The sequence below is a fragment of the Bos grunniens genome, chromosome 11 (assembly GCF_055505025.1).
Source record: "Bos grunniens cultivar Pamir isolate PY7600 chromosome 11, Bosgru_T2T1.0, whole genome shotgun sequence".
In the NCBI taxonomy this organism is placed as follows: Eukaryota; Metazoa; Chordata; class Mammalia; order Artiodactyla; family Bovidae; genus Bos; species Bos grunniens.
The window spans coordinates 26,690,496-26,703,255 of record NC_141175.1 but is presented as its reverse complement, the minus strand read 5'-3'; the positions used below and the strand labels follow the sequence as shown (position 1 = coordinate 26,703,255).

The following is a 12,760-nucleotide window of genomic DNA, read 5'->3' as shown; positions in this document are numbered from 1 at the left end:
TCTGTATGTAGGTGCACCTCTCCCTCACCCTCACTTTGAGAGCTCAGCTCCTAGCTAACTTACATCAGATTACACTTCTACAAATGCTCAACAAATGAAGGCTCTGAGAGGCCAACCCTGGCATGAACATGCTCTGCAACAGGTATTATGTACTCCACTGAGGGCTCCCTTTCTACCATTTATTTGATGTTATTTGATGGACATTAGTTGGGCCAAAAATACAGAAGTGATAGTGCTAGACCTGAAGCAAAGAAGTGAAGTAAGGATGTCATTAGAATGTTTAAAACACGCTCAAGGCACCTTGGAGGAAAAGGTAGAGGAGGGAGAGTACGAAGGTTGAAAGATAATTAAAGGTCGGCAGATATCCTCTGACAAGACTTATGAAGAGCATTATAAATCAATGGAAATAGTGACAGACTTTATTTTCTTGGGCTCCAAAATCACTGCAGATGATGACTGCAGCCATGAAATCAAAAGACACTTGCTCCTTGGAAGAAAACCTATGACAAACCCAGACAGCATATTAAAAAGCAGAGACATTATTTTGCCAACAAAGGTCCATCTAGTCAAAGCTATGGTTTTTCCAGTAGTCATGTATGGATATGAGAGCTGGACCATAAAGAAAGCTAAGTGCTGAAGAATTGATGCTTTAGAATTGTGGTGTTGGAGAAGACTCTTGAGAGTCCCTTGGACTGCAAGGAGATCCAACCAGTCCATCCTAAGGGAAATCAGTCCTGAATATTCACTGGAAGGACTGATGCTGAAGCTCCAATACTTTGGCCACCTGCTGCGAAGCACTGACTCCTTGGAAAAGACCCTGATGCAGGCAAAGATTGAGGGCAGGAGGAGAAGGAGACGACAGAGGATGAGATGGTTGAATGGAACCAGTGTCAGACTTTATATTTTGGGGCTCCAAAATCACTGCAGATGGTGACTGCAGCCATGAAATTAAAAGACGCTTACTCCTTGGAAGGAAAGTTATGACAATCCTAGATAGCATATTGAAAAGCAGAGATATTACTCTGCCAAAAAAGGTCCATCTAGTCAAGGCTATGGTTTTTCCAGAGGTCCCGTATGGATGTGAGTGTTGGACTGTGAAGAAAGCTGAGTGCTGAAGAATTGATGCTTTTGAACCATGGTGTTGGAGAAGACTCTTGAGGGTCCCTTGGACTGCAAGGAGATCCAACCAGTCCATCCTAAAGGAGATCAGTCCTGAGTGTTCATTGGAAGGACTGATGCTAAAGTTGAAACTCCAATAATTTGGCCACCTCATGCAAAGAGTTGACTCATTGGAAAAGACCCTGATGCTGGGAGGGATTGGGGGCAGGAGGAGACGGGGACGACAGAGCATGAGATGGCTGGGTGGCATCACCGACTAGATGCACATGAGTTTGGGTGAACTCCAGGAGCTGGTGATGGACAGGGAGGCCTGGTGTTCTGCGATTCATGGGGTCGCAAAGAGTCGGACACGACTGAGTGACTGAACTGAACTGAACCTCTTTTAAGTGGTGTGCGTGGGTGCATGCATCAGTCATGTCCAACTCTTTGTGACTCTATGGTCTGTAGTCTCCTGGGCTCCTCTGTCCATGGGATTCTCCAGGCAAGAATACTGGACTGGGTTGCCATGCCAACCTTGAAGGTTGCCTCCTTCAAGGGATCTTCCCAACCAAGGGACTGAACCCGCATCTCTTATGTCTCCTGCAGTGGCAGGTGTGTTCTTTAAGTGGTATACATATACATGTGAGGTACACACACATACACACCTATTAGTACCAAGGTAGATATATGACCCCATTTCAAAAATGAGAAAAAAAAGCCCCCAAATTAATTAGAATCAAAACTCCTACCTAATTCTGTGAATCATACAATACTCCTCCTATAGAAAAGAGCCTCAGAATTTAGGTGCAACTTTGTTACAGACTTCAAAAGGAGAAAAAGATATCTCTTTAACTCCAGATAAGAAATATACTTGAGTTTTCCTAGTAAGTGGGGCAGGAAATAGAGGGAGAATGGAGGAAAAAGCTGAGGAGAAGTGAAAAAGCTCTTAGAAGAGCTGAAGATAGCTAAGGCCATTTTGGATTTATGTATGTGTATGTGTGGGCTTCCGTGGCAGGCTACAGTCCATGGGGTCACAAAGAGTCGGACATGACTGACTGACTTTCACACACACACACACACACACACGTATGTGTGGGCCTCCCTGGAGGCTCAGTAGTAAAGAATCCGCCTGCCAGTGTGGCATACACAGATTCGATCCCTGAGTCAGGAAGATCCCCTGGAGGAAGGCACGGCAACCCACTCTAGTATTCTTGCCTGGAGAATCCCCATGGACAGAGGAGCCTGGCGGGCTACAGACTCCATAGTGTTGCAGAATCAGACATGACTGAAGCAACTTAGCATTTAGCACAGAGAGTATCAGACAGAAAGCTCTTTTTTGGAAGGTATCAAAGGATAGAAGTATCATTGTATAATATTTAAACCAAAGGCAAGGCTCTTTTTTCACTGAGTTTCAATGACCCTCTGGAGGCTTGGGTAGGAGACAAGGGCCACATTATTTAGCTACATTGGAAAATAATTAATAGATGACCTTAAAATGTATTCAATAAGGAAACAAGCTTAAAAATATCTTCTTGGTTCCATATTCTGTTGTGTCCAATTATACGTTGGTATTTTATGGTAGGGAAATAATGGCAAAGAAACAGTATAATGAAAGGAGATGCATTTAAGGAAAGAATGAAAGAAATAAGAATGAGAATAAGGTCTCAGTGTAGGCATTTCTTCTACAAATTATTTCCTTTATGCATCTATACCATATTTTTGTTTCACTTGACTTACTGAACTGCGCTTACCTTCCTCATTAGGCATAAATTCCTTGAAGGCTGAGATTGTAACTTATTTAATATTGATTCCAGTGACTACACAGTGCTTGGCACACTTACTTAATGGATGTTTTTTTTACAAGGTAGGTTAAGCACTGTTAACTGTGCATTGGTCATAGCTCAATTTCTTATTCAGAGATTCTATTATGAGTGGGATTACTATAACTCAGAGAATAAAGTGGTTTATGAACCATTAATTTCTGATAAAAGAAATGACAGTAATGATAATGACTATCATTAATTGCACATTTTCAATAATGAGGCATTATATTATATTCTTTAATACATAGTCTTCTATTTCTGTTCAAGAATCCAATTTTAAATGGAAACTGAGCTTGACAGGTTAAACAATATATTCAAGGTCATAGAACTAATAAACTGTGGAATTAGGGATTTTTATCTAAGTGTATCTAGCTTGAAAACTCATTTTACACTTTCATAATTTCTTTTGAGTCAATTGAAACCGTGAGAATTGAGGAATTTTTCCATTTACTAATTAAAAATGGCAGAAGATTGCATGGATGGTTTTCATCTCACTCTGAGGAATAAATATCTTTATAAACACTTAAAAGAAAAACTAACAATTTTGTTTAGAATTTAAACTCATTTCACAATTTCTTTTTTATTTTTCATAAAATTTCCCATATAAACAAGAAAGCATATACCACACACCTTACGTATAAATTTCAGAAACACTTGAACTTCTGGAATAAACAAAATTGATAGTCTTTCATTAGCTCATAACATCAAAAGCCAAAAAACTCCAGAACAGAAGTTGCTAATTGAAAATCAAACTTGTACAGCACTATTCCACACATTAAAAATAAGATATTATATTAATAAGCATGTCAACTTTAGTGATAATCCTTAATGGGCCTCCAATGGGAAATTTCACTCATAATTTAAGACTGGGTTTCAATAAGTCAAAAATAAATACACTAATCACAAATTAATAAAACCAAGGCAAAATGTAAAACACAAGACTCTAGCAGCATCAAAATCTACTATTCTGAGAAGCTTTCAACTGCAATAAACATTCTAAACTATGAAACAGCAGAAATATTAGGATCTAGTTGTTCGCACTGGAAAAAATTTACCAAGGCTGCAAAGCACATTGAACATGTTAATAATTTGCAAAAAATCTATTTACTTTCAGCTCTTCAAAAGTTCACAGTCTTTCAGAGCCTGAGAGATAATAAATAAGATCCAAAGAATGGAGAAAAAAATACATTTAAAGGGACATATTTCTTAGAAAAGTCCTTAAATGAACAAGAATAAACAAAAGTCATATTCATTTTATAGATATATAAAAATTGCAAGTAAATTTAGCTTATTTGTTAACACGTTGCCTTTTATGAGCAATGTTTCATAAAAATGAACTCTTTTTGAGAGTCTTATTTTCTATAAAAAGTTCTGCAATTATTGTATTAGATATAGTGAGCTTGAAGGTTGCTGGTGAATGAGAATATTCCAAATCTTAAATGCAATTTAGAACAAAAGGAAATATGTTGTTCACCTGAAAATAATCCAACAAATGGTTAGAAATGCAGTGCACTCTTTTTAAAAAAAACGATTGATGGCTACACATCAGGTCATCTGTGTTAGAAATGTAGTTAAGGAAGGCAACGGAGAAATCCAGAGTGAAACAAAAGAATCACCAACAAATTACCCGACTGGCATGCTTTAAGTCAGCTGATAAGGGTATAGAGCATCTTTAATGTATTCATAGAACCTTGTTATTAAGGTGTCAAACCTCTTTGAGGATTCCTCAGTAATTTTCTATTGCGTATCTATTTCATTCATTAAGCAGTTTCTAAAGTACCCCTAAGATTCCATTTGTGGGGTTCCCAATGAATGAAGCTGGAAGCAACTCAAATTATTTTGATTCACGTAAAAGAGCATAAGCTATCTTTAGAAACAAACTGTAAATGAGAAATCCAGTGTTATGGTCCCTTCACAGTGTGAACACATTAAAATAATTCCATAGCTCAAGAGAATCATGATTTAAATACGTGGTATACATATCTACTACAGTGTAGGTTTATACTCCCTTTTTGACATATTGATATCAATTCTTGTAAATACATAAAATAATTTACATTTTTACCTATGAAGAGATACAAGGGAATATACTCCGTAAGTACATTAAAAAGCATGCTTAAAGGTATTAGCATAGTGCTTTTATGTCCTTATTGAAAATAAATTATAAAATAACTTTTAGTTTAGATTTTCCTTTTAGTAACATAGATACTTAAAGCAATTCTAATTTTGTGCATGCTTTTAGTGGTGGTGGTGGTTCAGTCACTAAGTTGTGTCCAACTTTTGTAATCCCGTGGACTGTAGCTTGTCAGGCTCCTGTGTCCATGGGATTCTCCAGGCAAGAATACTGGAGTGAGTTGCCATTTCCTTCCCCAGGGGATCTTCCCAACCCAGGAATCAAACCCGGGTCTCCTGCATTGCAGGCAGATGATTTACCAACTGAGCTATGAGGGAAGCCATGCTTTTAGTATTCATGATTTAATTTCTTGACATAATTAACAAGGTTTATGTAACTGAATCTTATTAAAATAGTTAATTGAGAAATATTACAGAGTATCTATTATAAAGGACATTGTATAGATTTTGTGGAAATATGAAAAAGATCATTAAAATCTCTGCTCTTGTGCAATGTGTTTTCACATTGCAGATATGTCTTTAAGATAAAATGTTCCTTGCTCAGTCACTTCAGTTGTGTCTGACTCCTTGTGACCCTATGAACCATAGCCTGCCAGGCTCCTCTGTCCATGGGATTCTCCAGGCAAGAATACTGGAGTGGTTTGCCATGCCCTCCTCAGGAAAATGTTCCTTACTATACTACAATTTTTTATGTATTGAAGGGATGGATTAGGTAATTTATATGGATCCCATCCAGTTCACATACTCTATAAATAATGTGAATTAACCACCAACATAGTAGAAATATCAACCATTTGTTCACTTATCTCTGTGCCATTTGATACTTTAGAAAATTAATATATTTACATCTAATAATGTAACTGAGATGGACTTTGTCAATTTCAACCTTAGATCAACGGCATGTGATCACCTCTATAAGGAGAGCCTTTCTATCTTCCTAAATAATTGCTAATCGTAGAAACATAAAAATCATTCAACACAAAGAAAAAGACCTTCAGAATGACATTAAACATATTTTGCTCTTGCAAACTAGGAAACCACGCATTTGATATTGATATTATACTGTCAGTCTATAAAATTCCACAGGGAGCTCCTCAGCAAGGTTTGGAATCCATATATACATGCAACCCAAATAGAAAACCTACCCACTCCAGTATTCTTGCCTACAGAATCCCACGGACAGAGGAGCCTGGTGGGCTACAGTCCACGGGGTCACAGAGTCGGACATGACTTAGCAACTAAACAGAGTCATCAGGTGATTTAATTTAATTTGTTAGTAACCCGATGTTAGAATGTTTTCCATATTACTCATTTTTCTTTGTCCCAGTTGAGACAGAATCTCATCAAATCCCGACATCTCTCCTCAGGAGAGAATGTCACAAGCCAAGGGGGTGGGCAGGGCTTGAGGAGAGAATGGTTATTACACGAACTGTGTTCATTCTTGTTGTTTTGAAGTTAAGAGGCAAGATGATTGGCAGTGGGATTCCTTCTCAGGATCACGTTTGCTGCCACATTAGTTAATATCAGAGCACTTTAATCTGAAGGATGATACTGTAACTTGATTGAACTAATTCGCTTTTAATTATCGATAGCTGTCTTATTTAAAACCCTCCTACATACAGTACTAGGGACCACTGTAAACCTCTCATATGACTCGTACTTTTGTAGTGCTAGGAGATTTATTTACATCCCAATAAAGAGAACTGGATGTTTGCTTGAAAAAAAGAAATAGAAAAATCTATAGCTTGCTCAGGACATTTCTAATCATGCTGTCTTATTACAGAATGAGATTTATACCGCAGCAAAGCAAAGCATCTTTAGTAGCTACAAGTCTCTGACCTCTGTATAAGGTATGTGGTGTATAGAATAGCTTGGACATGGCTGTTTTCAGAACAGAACAGCAAGGCCAGGTGACATTTGACCCAAGAGTATGTGTTAGGGACAGACTCTCTCCAAGACAGAGCTCATCCCAACTCAGTAAAAGTTTACCATGAGGGAAATGGTTAAGTTAAATTGTTAATTGGGAAATGTGTTGAGAAACTCACTACCTTGCTTTCTGAGCTTCAACACTTGTCAAGTGTATTTAGCTTATCTCTCAAATGAGGAAGAGTCTCAGACTTTGTCTTTCTCAAGCCTCCCCCAACTTCTCAGCTTTTTCAGGTAAGAATTCCTGGCATTTCCCCAAAGGGGACATTTGTGATAGTTCCTGAGTGCCTGGGGAGAAGGGACAGGGATGACTGAATTATCTTTAAAAGGCCTAGAGCTTCATGGCACAGATACTCAAGAAATTTTTATGAAAGGGAGAATATGAAGGAGAAATAGAGAAAGCAAATGAGTGGAAAAGAGATTAAAAAAAGAAGGAAAGAAGAGGGCAAATTAGGCAGGTATAATTATTGCCTGCTTTGCAGTCCCTGTCCAGCAAGACTGCGCTTTAAAAGCTCTAAAGGCTTTAAAAAGCTGCTCTCCTCTCCTCTATAGCGCCGACTTCAGGAAGAACAGTCAGGTGTCTTCCTTCAGTCTTCCCGCCCAGCCTTCAGTCCCTCTCTCTGCAGGTGGCTTTGTCTGGTGGATTTCCATGAAGGCTGGAGACAGCTAGGCATCTTGGATTTGGGTTCTGCCTTCTAGGAGCCAGAGGCGAGCTGGCAGCGCCTGCTGTGTGTTGACACTGCAACTTCCTCACTCTGCTAGGTCCCAGTGCCCGCAGCTGCAGCACAGCTGAAGGAGGTGAGACAGGTAGAACAGAAGGGGAGATACCTGTAGTGTCTCAGAAGCCTGGATTCCCTGAAAGGTTCTGGGGAACAGAGCAGAGAGGGGTTGGCGATGGGCCTGGACAGTTTTCAAACGGGAGCTGAAGATTCCAATTGGTTTGTCAGTTCTCTCCAAAAACTCGAAGGATTCCAAAGGAACTGACTGAGATGCCAGGAAGGCCAGACTAAACATCTAATGAAGTGGGTATATTAGAAGTGAGGGGCAACAGAAAAAAGAGACGGAGACCTTACCAAAAAAGAGAGGCAAAGAGGTGCAGTGGTGTAAAAAACGAACCTTCGGGACTCTCTCGAAAGATGTGCTGGGAGCAGGCAATTATTTGTTGCAAGACCTCAGCGATGTCACTGAGGATGCTATAAGTGCAGAGAGAAGGGAACATTTTCCCTCAACATTACTCTTTAATTCTTTATTCCATAGACTCGAAGTTAATTGACTTTCCCCTAGCTTCACGGCTCTGGGCCTCAATTTTCTCATCTATAAAACAAAGGGTTTGGACTAGATGTTTTCGAAGGTCTCTGCCCGATGCGATTCTCTATAACTCAGCCTTATGAACCAGGGTATCTGGGAGAAAACATCTATGAGCTTTCACACCAGGTTTCCCCATTCTTTCTCCTCCACCCATTTATCAACGCAGTGCTGCACCTGCACCATTCAGAGAGCTGATCCAACTTTCACTGGTGACAAGGAGTATGGCTCAGTTAGGACAAACGACTGGTCCTTCTGCCCTGGAGTAAAGAAAGGAGGGACCGAGAAGGCAGTATGATTTACACTTTAGGTTTCCAAGGAGAGGATCTTCTAGAATTTTCTACTTCAAATTTCATCCACTTAAATAAATTGTAGATTCCTTTGAAAGGTTCCAAATAGTTGAACTGACTAAAGGGTCAAGAGTCTAAAATGGCTTGTCCTATTTGGAGTAAAACGTATTTCATTTCATCCTAGAAACTGGATCTGCTTTTTCTGTGGAAATTCAGCACACACTGGCCATGCTCTTCTCCTGTCTGCCTGCCTCATGCCATTCTGCCAACCTGCTTCAGTGCAGCATTTTCTGGGGTTAAACACCGAAGCTTAATGAGCGTGTGCTCAAGAGTGGGGTGTTCAATGATGCAGGACCCCTCTACACCACCATCCCCCCGCCCCCGCCCCCGGCCGCCTCCACCAAAGACAACAATAGCCAGTTTAAATGGTAGTGAGGAAAAAAATGTGTCTTCCCAAGAGTTTCATTTTTAATTTTTTCAATGTGAAATTCCTTTAAATTGAAAAATTAAATATGTAGAAATACAGCTCCCTGGGTCCTCTTGTCTCCAAGTGAGATGTGACACATAGATAGTATACACTTTTTTTTCTACACCCACTAGCATTTCCACTTCATTTTGATCTCCGAAATATGGACAGGAGGGCAACTCTAGAAAAATGTATTCTCACTCTGGCATCTCCTTGCAGTGCTGAGCACCCACAGAGAGCATCATCATTTCCTGCACCCTCCCCCAGTTCCCCAGACCCCCTGATTTCCACAGGGGGTTTGACCTTGCAAAGACCCTTCTTCAGTATCTGAGCAAGGAACAATCCATTTTAACTCAAAACACAGAACGACCTTTTCTCCTTTAAAGAAACACTACCAAAGGTAAAACATCTGGTTTTATATTTTTTCATCCCTGCATTCTGGAATGCAAATACAGCATGCAAAGGCAGGTAACTAGTTTGGATCTGACAGTCCCCATTCAAAGGCTCTGAGTCTCATACTCTGTTCAAAATAGACCGGGCTGACGGGGTGGTTGAACATCTTTCCTTTTTCTGCCCATTCACCATCGTGATGAAAAATCAAAACCGAAAATTATCTTCTCATTTCTAAACACTAACAGAGAAATGAGCTGATTTTGCGCCTAGCCCTGTGGTTCTAAACATCCCACTTTGGAAACCAATCCTGGTCTCCACACCATCTCGTCCACTCAGTTTTACTTAACAAACACGTTCGCTCCTCTTCCACGGTGAGAAAAATGGTGCACCAGCCCCACGGATGACAGGTTGGTACTTGACTGCAACCGCTCAATAGTTTTATCAGCAACCGGAAAACTTCACAATCGGTCCATTAGCTACTTAAATCTGTGTAAGGAAATCTGCGTATGTATAGACACACTTAAAAAGCACCTCAGTTTCACCTGTCTTAAATCTAGCCTAAGGCAATTCCCCAAACACGCCGCATGTAAACACTCCCCCTTCCCCCACCCCCATTATTCCAAAAGGTCCCCTATGGACTAACAGTATACGTTTAGATCACCAGCATTAAACAAAGCTATTGTCACACCATGCATTTAGACGTATCTATGCAAAGCCAAGTAGGTGACAATAACCCAAGCGTCTCCCAGACAATTGGCTGCACTACACATGCACAAATGCAACGAAGATTGTATTTTCCACTTACAGTTATAGCGCTGCTCACGGTCACTTAACGAAAATGATAAAACTCAACAGTTCTCTATAAATAAATGTATGTATATATATATTTAATTCGGATAAACGGTTAAGCCGTCTCTGGGTATGGTTCTCTCGCGCTCTTTTTTTTTTTTTCCAGTGGAGCTCTGGGCTGCTTAAATCCCTCCTGGATCGCGCCTTGCAAGCCCAGTCGCCGCCGCAACACGCTCCGGTAGGTCTCTGCTGCAGATTGGGAATCCCATAGAAAACCTAGGGTCCCTGGAGCCGGATGCGCAGGCGCGCGAGCCGCCGCCTCTCCAGGCACCCCCTCCCCTTTCCCCTCCTCCCTCCTCCCTCCTCCGGCTCCGCAGCCCAGCTCGAAGGGAGCTGGGGCCGGTGACCAAAAGCAGCCAGGCATTGGCGCATGCTCAGTTGGAGAGGCTCGGAGTTGCCGCGAGTGGATTCCACGTCTCCAGATTTTAGCAGAAACTCGGAAGGAAAGTAGATAGGAAAAGGGAGCCTGGCCACTGGCGCAGCCCTTCACCTGGACTGGCTGAGCGAGTTGGCCTCACCACGCCCCCGCGGTTAACCAGCCAAGTCTGGTGATGAAGGCTGAGGCCAGAAATGGGACACGTGGAGCCTGCTTCCTGCCACCCTCAGGCCTGGAGGGCCCCCGACCCCCTCTTTGTCAGGCTTGTAAGGTGAAGGAGAAAACTGCAGAAATCCCTTGCTCCGAAGGAAACGTGTCCGGCAAGCCGTAAGCTTGTCTCCATGGCTCACTCTGAAGAAAACCCTTATGGTTGGCACTTTGCGTGGGTCATTTCTTCCGAGGGTCTTAAACTGAGAGCACTGGGAGCCAGGCATTCTAAAAGCCTTCTACTCAGGATGATCGTGGTCCCCAACGGCCTTGGAGAAGCTGTGTGTTGAAGGGAGGGGGAGACTGAAGCTCTCGTCCTGGTCCTGAGTGACCTTGGGCCAATCATGCTAATCATCAACCAACATTTACCAATAAGTGCCTTCTTTGTGCACTAAATACATTTTATTGAATATGCTTTGGGTGGGGCTGTGGTGGGCAGAGAAGGGCAGTCAATGAGCCCTCATGGGAATCCAGGGTTGAGGGATTGGACTAAGCCATCTTATAAAGCCCCCTTCTGTGTCTTTGAAGGACACTTACATTTGCCAGCCCTCCCCAGATCCTGACTGTCCTAGCCAAAGCCTAGAAGACTTGGCAAGGAGTAGTGCCCAGTAAATGTTTGGTCGCTTCTCTACCAGGAAAGCAAGGTGAAGTCTCAAATGTTCTCAACCCAATTAATTTCCTAAAGTGTGTTGTTTGTACTTTTCTTGCTGCTGCTGCTGCTACTAAGTCTCTTCAGTCGTGTCTGACTCTGTGCCACCCCATAGACGGCAGCCCACCATTCCACCGTCCCAGGGACTCTCCAGGCAATAATACTGGAGTGGATTGCCATTTCCTTCTCCAATGTATGAAAGTGAAAAGTGAAAGTGAAGTTGCTCAGTCGTGTCCAACTCCTAGCGATCCCAGGGACTGCAGCCTACCAGGCTCCTCCGTCCATGGGATTTTCCAGGCAAGACTACTGGAGTGGGGTGCCATTGCCTTCTCTGGTACTTTTGCTTATTTAACAATTATTCATTGACCACCTGCCCACTTACTTGAGGCATTTTTCAATGCCTTGGGGGTAAAGGCAGGGAACAAAATCCCTCTCGAGGTTTTCATTCAGATGGGAGTTTTCAAGAGAGGGAAATTCTGAGGGGCAGTGAAGATGGGGGCTTCCTCAATGGCTCAGTAGTAAAGAACCCACCTGCCACTGCAAGAGACACCGGTTTGATCCCTGGGTGGGGAAGATTCCTGGGAGGAGGAAATGGCAACCCATTGTAGTACTCTTGCTGGCAAGATTCCATGGACAGAGAAGCCTGGCAGGCTACAGTCCATGGGGTAACAAAGATACTCTTTGTTACACAGTGTAGATGGACTTTCTTTTTAAGCAGAGAATTTTACAACTTGCAAAGTGCCTTCAAACACCTTATCACATCCAGGAAGCTGATTCACTTTGCGGTACAGCAACTTTTTTTTTTTTTTTTTTAACCTGCAGTTAACCTTTCGGTTCTGAGGACACCAAGAGTATCTCTTTGGGCAAAAGAGCTGGAGATAGACAAATCTCCATTGCTAAGAGGGTGCCTACTCCTGACTGCTAGTAGGGGGCGCCCAGCTTGGAAGACCTTGAGGCTACTTAAGCAAAGATCAAGAGAAACTCCTCAAGTCTCTGGCTTTGGAAGGCCAGTGGTGGGTGAGGGCCCCAGGTGGTGACAACTAAGCCGCTGCCTCAAGCTCAAAGCCAACCTGGCCAGCCCAGAGCTCAGGAACGCGCTCCGCTGGGCCGGAAGCCCTGGATAGAGCAGAGGAGCGCTCCCGGGACTCCCCGAACTAGGCTCGCCGAAGCGCCCTCCCCGCGGGGCTCTTCCGCGCGGCGGCGGAGACCGCGGAAACCCGGAGCGTGGATTGACGCGGAGCAGGG

At 42.4% G+C, this 12,760-nt stretch overlaps 1 protein-coding gene across 1 annotated transcript in view; it reads right to left on the bottom strand.

The window, feature by feature from the left end:
* Positions 1–10,570, bottom strand: part of VSNL1 (visinin like 1) — a 120,846-nt gene extending 110,276 nt beyond the window's left edge. Inside the window, exon 1 of the mRNA XM_086323575.1 lies at positions 10,240–10,570. The gene's annotated coding sequence lies outside the window, so the exon portion shown is untranslated. The remainder of the gene's footprint in view (positions 1–10,239) is intronic.
* Positions 10,571–12,760: the final 2,190 nt, after the last annotated feature.